The 6,834-nt window shown below is 36.9% G+C and overlaps 1 pseudogene; it reads right to left on the reverse strand.

Moving 5' to 3' along the window:
- Window positions 1–373: 373 nt before the first annotated feature.
- Window positions 374–1,292, reverse strand: LOC138170430 (N-lysine methyltransferase KMT5A pseudogene; annotated as a pseudogene).
- Window positions 1,293–6,834: the final 5,542 nt, after the last annotated feature.

The raw sequence follows: 6,834 nt of genomic DNA on the forward strand, positions 1-6,834 counted from the left end.
ATACAATATTCTCCCTCCCCAAACCTAATCTTTCACTCTTCTATTTGGTATTTGATCCTTGATTTTTTTTTTCTCTTTGTCTCAGTATTCCCAATTGCAAAATTAAAACCTTGCCTTCATTTCATAAACTTCATGAAGAAGAGTTCATATTTGGAAATGTAAAGTGCAGCTCAATCATGCTGATTGATTTATTTTGTCTATATTTTGCTATTTGTGTCATCACATTTTTTTTAAATGCTACAGTGAAAAGGCATTTTAATAGATTTAAAAATATAAGAAGTAATCCACTCAGATTAGGTGTAATCCCCTCCCCCCCCCCAAAAAAAAATATACTATTTCCCTTCAAGGGGACTTTGTCCAGTGGGAGCACAGATCAGTGTTTCAGCCACGGGTGGGCTTCTAGGGAAGCTTTGCTGTAGTCGCCATAGTCATACAGAAATTCTTCACAAGTTTTGATTTCCCTCGAGTCGATGAGGATGAGCTGAGGCACACCTTCGATGTCATGGAGTTTGGTTTGGCAGTTACCACACGTGCTGTTATTGATTAGTCTCCCGAGACTATCTATTTCTCGAGTGGCATCCAGACAGTAGGTTTTGCTCAGGTACTGAAAATAGTACACGTAGCAGCCTGTTGAAGGATCCTTGAGCGTTCAGAGCCTAGAGCTTCTTGGCATCAGTGATCTCAGTGAGGTCCCCGTGATATTCTACCACAAACTCTCCTCTTGTAAACTGTTTGGTGGCGATCACTCCTCTGCCTTTGCCATGATATCGATCTTCATGCCTTCTTCCTTCCTGCTTTCAATTAATCTATTTTTCTCTTTTCTTCTGACAATAACTCGGCTTTGCTCTTTCGGGAGCTTCGTCTCACGGGATAATAGTGGCTTTGCAATTCTGTTGAGTTTTTCCCTGAGCTTTTCTCCTGGAGGCCTGCTTGGTTTTAGGGGGTTTCTTTGGGGAGTGCTTCGCGCTGGCGGCATCAGCAGCGTTGGCGGGCAGCGCCATGGCTTTGGGGTTTCCTGCAGCTATGGATTTGTGGTTTGGAAGGGGCTTCAGAGAATCCCTCCTCAGCTCTTTGCCTTTCTGCTCTTCTGATTTCATAGAACTAGCCGGGGTGTTGCCGCCAATTCTCTTCTCCTCTCCTTTCTTGTGCAATTCGGTTAAGGCTTTACCCTGGCATTTGACTTCATGATGTGCAACAAAGCTTTCCTCCTGCAGTGGAGGACGAGTTGCAGAGGATCTGTAGGGGCTCATGTAGGAATAGATTTTTGACTGGCGCATAAATTCATTCTCCCCGTTGGTCCTGGGCTTGGCCCATGCCTTCTGTCCACATTCTCCGGGCCTGGGGCAGGGAACACCGATTTTCTGGCTGGGGTCGCCGCCGACACCTCCTCCCGTGAGTTTTATGTGTGTCAACACATTTTAATCAGTGTGGTTTTTAGAGTATTTCATTAGAACTTCAGAGGAAAGAAATAACTTACATGTTTTTTTTTCTTTTAAAGTTGTTTATTTTTTCTTTTAAAATGTTCTGCAAAAATTTTTGAGTTCCAGTTTTTCTCTCCCTCCCTCTCCTTACCCCTCCACCTTCAAGACGACATGCAACTTAATGTAGGTTCTACATACACCTTCATATTAAACATATTTTCACAATAGTCAAGTTGTAAAGAATTATAACCAATGGAATGTACCACAAGAATGAAGAAACAGGAGAGAGAGGGAGAGGGAGAGGGAGAGGGAGAGACAGACAGACAGACAGAGACAGAGAGAGAGACAGAGACAGAGAGAGAGACAGAGACAGAGAATAGTTCGCTTCAATCTGCATTCAGATTCCATAATTCTTTCTGTGGATTTGGAAAACCTTTTCCATCAAGAGTTTTCTGTAGTTGTCTTAGAAAATTGCATTGCTGAGAAAAGCCAAGTCTATCAAAGTTAGTCATCACAGATAGGAGTCAGTAACTGTGTACAGTGCTCTCCCGGTTCTGCTCCTTTCATTCAACATCAGTTCATACATGTCTTTCCAGGTTTTTATGAAGCCCATCTGTTTCTCATTTCTTATAGCCCAATAGCATTCCATGACATTCACATATCACCACTTGTTTAACCATACCCTGATTGATGGGTATCTCCTTGATTTCCAATTCTTTGCCACCACAGAAATAGCTGATATATATCTATATCCTTTTCCCACTTGTATGATCTCTTTGGGATACAGCCCTAGAAGTGGAATTGCTGGGTCAAAGGGTATGCAAATTTTTATAGCCTTTTGGGCATACTTCCAAATTTCTCTCTAAATTAATCTCATCATTTCATAAGATATACATGTTTCTTCAAGTGTTTACTGTTTTTGAAGTATTTCTTTGTTTATTCTTTCAGCATGTATCTTTTTTTAATCTTTATTTGTTTCTTTATACCATAGATTCTGCTTCTGCTCTGAAGTCACTGAGCAGTCATTTGTGTAGGGAATTTCCTGGTGTACTTTTTTTTTTCTTCAATAGGAACTGCCAAAAGCAACTCTCATTAAAAGTCACATTGGAGCACCATCCCATTTTAAATATCCATGGAACTATAAAGCTTTTAAACACTTGGGTTTTTAAATTAGAACATTATCTCTAAAGTACCATTAAGAGTGATTACAAAAGCATCTCAAATGTTTCTGTTTTCTTTCCCTTCTCCTCATCAAACTGTAATTGTAAATTATTTTCTACTGAATTTCCAATGCCATTTAACTTAGTTTCTATGATCATGTTTCTATTGCATTGTTGATATATATTTTTTAAAAGCAATTGGGTTTAAGTAACTTGCTCAAGGTTACATGGCCAGTTATTGCTGGGTGTGATGCTAAGTATCTGAGCCCACATTAGATCCCAGGTCTCCCCACTCTGGGGCCATGCTCTTACTCATTGTGCCACCTGGCCACCCCTACATTGTTGATATTTTAAGAGGCATCATTGCCTCAGTAAATCTTAATATTTATATCCTCCAAATAAATATTCTACTTTACTTCTTATTCATCATCTTCCAATCTTTCAAACTCTTTTCTGGGATTTCTCTGGGATGCACCTTTCCATTGGCCTCTCTATTGTCTGTTTTTGGTGTATAAGAGATCTGTGCAAATGATGTCAAATGTACCACTTGATAGAAATGCTTGCCCTCTTTTTCAGGGTGAAGAAATGATCAGGGCTTGAAAGGATGACTAAGGGTAGATGCTGGTTGCTTATGTGTGTTTCTATACAACATCAGGACAGCCAATGGAATTGGTCAATTCATTCAAACAACTAACCAGTAGCCTAAAAAGACAAATACTCAAGTCGGTAAAAGTTCAGTAAAATTTTGAATTCTAAAAAAATAAATCAAATAAGTAACTCCATGCAGCTGGACCATGAAAGACTTAAAGGTCTGGGAACAGCAATAAAGATCCTTATTATTTTGAGACATATGCACACAGGATATGAGCTACTCCCTAGGTGTGAGATAGTTTTGGAAATTTGTTTCACCATCCAAGCCCTCTATCCTCCCTCAATTTCATGATCATTAAAAAAGAAATATATTAAATACTATAACAAAAAATCTCCTCAAGTTGAAATATAGACAGGACAATGAATAAGAAAAAAAAATGATAAATCACCTGCCATAGGTGAAAGGATTATCATAAAGGAATAGAGTATGCTGACCTCCTACAATGCCATTTTTGTCAAACAATTTACTTGCTTACTTTAACAAAAACAATATAAGCAAACAAGTACTTATAACAATGTGGTTCCTTCTCTACTTCTATCAATAAAGAAAATAATTGATGGATGTATGAAACTTTCAAAATATATGCAAAATGTTTTACACATTGTGATATTTTTATAAAGTGTGAATCATCTAAATTTGATCAACAAAGGAAGTAATATGATTGGGGAAATTCTTTCTTATTCCTCGATTTCATTACTTCCTTACTTCACTTATTTGCATCCTTATTTTCCTTAAAGATCTAACTCAGATTTTACCCCCAAAGGGAAGCCTTCTCTGATCCTTCTGGTCCCAGTGCTTTCTGCCACCTCAAATTATCTTGTATTTACTTATTTACATTTATAATACCAATGCAATGTAAGCTCTTTGAGATACATGGTTTTGTCTTTTAGCCCAAAGTTTTGTAAGAAGTGATATAAAATCTATTAATTACATTATACATAGTAAGTGGGTAATTGATGTTTTTGAACTAAAGTAATGAGATATCTTCCATATGAATCAGCTTCCATTTCACTGGTAATTGCTCTATGCTTTGAAATTTTCTTTTTAATGCTAAATATATGAAAGTTATAGGGAAAAAAGGAAACTAAAGGGCTAAGCTAAAGGACAAGAGTCAGAGGCTGAAATTCCCTGTGATGGGGGGTGGATTTTTAAAAAGGTGACAAAGCACTTTGCATATGCCCCTCTAACAGGTAATGAATGCCCTTTTGCTCTTCCTGGTGATTGAATTGGCAGTCTACTCTAAGATGGTGGTTACTTTACCAGTCTGACCAATAGCACGACTGAAAGCTGCTCTGATTGTACATGCACACAATGAATGGTTTAGAGTGCAAAACCGGGATGCTAGAGATGATAGTGTCAGTACTGAATTCCTAGCCACTACTACAGACATGATCCATGAAATAGTGAGTAGATGGGGCATTAAAAGTGTTCTATATTGAAATACTTGAATTATCTCAGTACTTAGCACGATTCCTGAAGTAAAGAAGGAACTTAAGAATTTATTCCTATACAATATTAAAGATAATATATTGGGAAAACTTCTTTTTGTGGGTTTCTTAACTTTTCTTTTTTTTTTGTATGAAAGGATGTCTTAAACAAATGTTAGCACTTTCATAAAACATTGGTAAAATATGTTTGGCCATATCAGCTGGACTACTTTAATGTAATATAAATTACCAAATATTTGGCAATAGGAGAAATAATACCAAAAGTAGTCCTGTCAAAGAAGATTTTTATGGAGAGAAAGTAACTGAAAAGTACCCTAAACTATTTTGACAAAATTGAGTGTGATGATAGACCCAGATGTGTAAATATACAATTTTCATTATTAATAAAAGCAGAAAGACAAACTTTTCCAACAAGCCTACTTTTACTATTACATTTCCTAAAATCTTTACACCTCAGTCCTGGTATATGGTGTATGGAAGATTTTTTGCCTTCACTAATTTAATTAGTTAATCAGAAATTATCTATTAAGTGCATGGTATGCCCCGGACACTGTGCTAATCTAGATTCTGGGGGTGGAAAGATAAAGAGTTTACCTTCTTTTTGACAGAGCAGTCCCCAGATGAGTAGAATTATCCTGCAGTCATTCACTGAAGAGTATTCCTCCTTGGAGCCAGAGAGTTCTGATATAAGCCCTGAACTAACCAAGGTAGCTGTCCAGAAGATACTGTAGCTGTATGAATCATGGCTTGATAGAAAGGGTTGGTAAGAGATTTGAATTCTATTCCTAGTCCTTTCACTCAGGCACTGTATAACTTTGGGCAACTGAATTTCACTTAAAATAAAACTTTATGTTAAACAAAGTCAAATATAACATTCAGCTCTAAACTTCTGTGAATCTATCATATTTTAACACAACCTCTAAGGCTAGCCTGATGACAGGTTTCTTATGTAAAGTAGTACTTTAAGAACTACTTCCATGATGAAAAAAGCTCAATGGAAAATTTGATCTCCAATTACTAGACTCAAGAAAGACATAAAAAGGTAAACAAGAAAAACATATACTCACACATACACACATGCACACTCACACACACATGTGAATAACTTGGGATGCAATAAGAGCAAAATATTCACATTACTATATGAGATGCCGATAACTGTCAATATCAAAATATATATGATTATCATGACCTTTGAAAGGGTTATACATTGATAGAGGGTGTGGGTATAAATGAACTAATCTGATTATTAAAAAAACTTATTAAGGGGGTTAAAGGGATTGTAAAGGGATAAAAGGAAAGGATGAGACAGAAAAAGGTAAAATATGCCATACAAAGAGGCATAAAAACACACTATAGTAGAAGGGAAGGAAAGAGGGAGAGGAACATCATTTGAATATTATTCTCACTGGTTCTGGTTTAAAGAGGTATCAAAATAATCAGTGAAGTTTAAGATTCTAACATGAAAAGATCCAAAACTCATTAAATAGAGGGAAAGGAGGGAGGGAGAGGCGCACTGTATGAAATTTACTCTCATCGATTTGGGATCAAAGGGGGAAAATTATACTCTGATAAGTATAAAAATCTATTATGTCCTATAGGGGGTAGGACGGTAAGGGGGAGATAAAAATGGGGGATTAGAGGGGAGGGAAATAGTAGTAAGAAATAGAGTAGGTAAAAAAGTGAGGGTTCACCAGGAGAGAACACTGATGGAGGTGGTGGTCAAAAGGAAAACCCTTAAGGAGGGGAAGGGAGAAGGAAGAAACAAAAAGATAATCGGGGGATGGAATAGGATGGAGGGGAAGAGACAGATAGTTATCTTTACTGTGAATGCCAATGGGATGAACTATCCCATAAAACAGAGGTGGATAGCAGAATGGATTAAAAACCATAATCCTACAATAAGCTTTCTACAAGAAACACATCTGAAAAAAAGGGATGCCCACAGGGTAAAGGTAAAGGGCTGGAGTAGAATAAATTATGCTTCAGCTAAAGTAAAAAAAAAAAAAAAAAGAGGGGGAGCAATCTTTATCTCAGAGAAAGCAACACAAAAATAGATATAAATAAAAGAGATAAGGAAGGAAAATATATCCTGCTAAAAGGCACCATCAAGATTGAAGTAATATCATTACTATATATATATATATATATAT

Source organism: Petaurus breviceps, unplaced genomic scaffold (assembly GCF_028583685.1).
Source record: "Petaurus breviceps papuanus isolate PSGF00001 unplaced genomic scaffold, PetGlider_PUasm1.0 126, whole genome shotgun sequence".
Classification (NCBI taxonomy): Eukaryota; Metazoa; Chordata; class Mammalia; order Diprotodontia; family Petauridae; genus Petaurus; species Petaurus breviceps.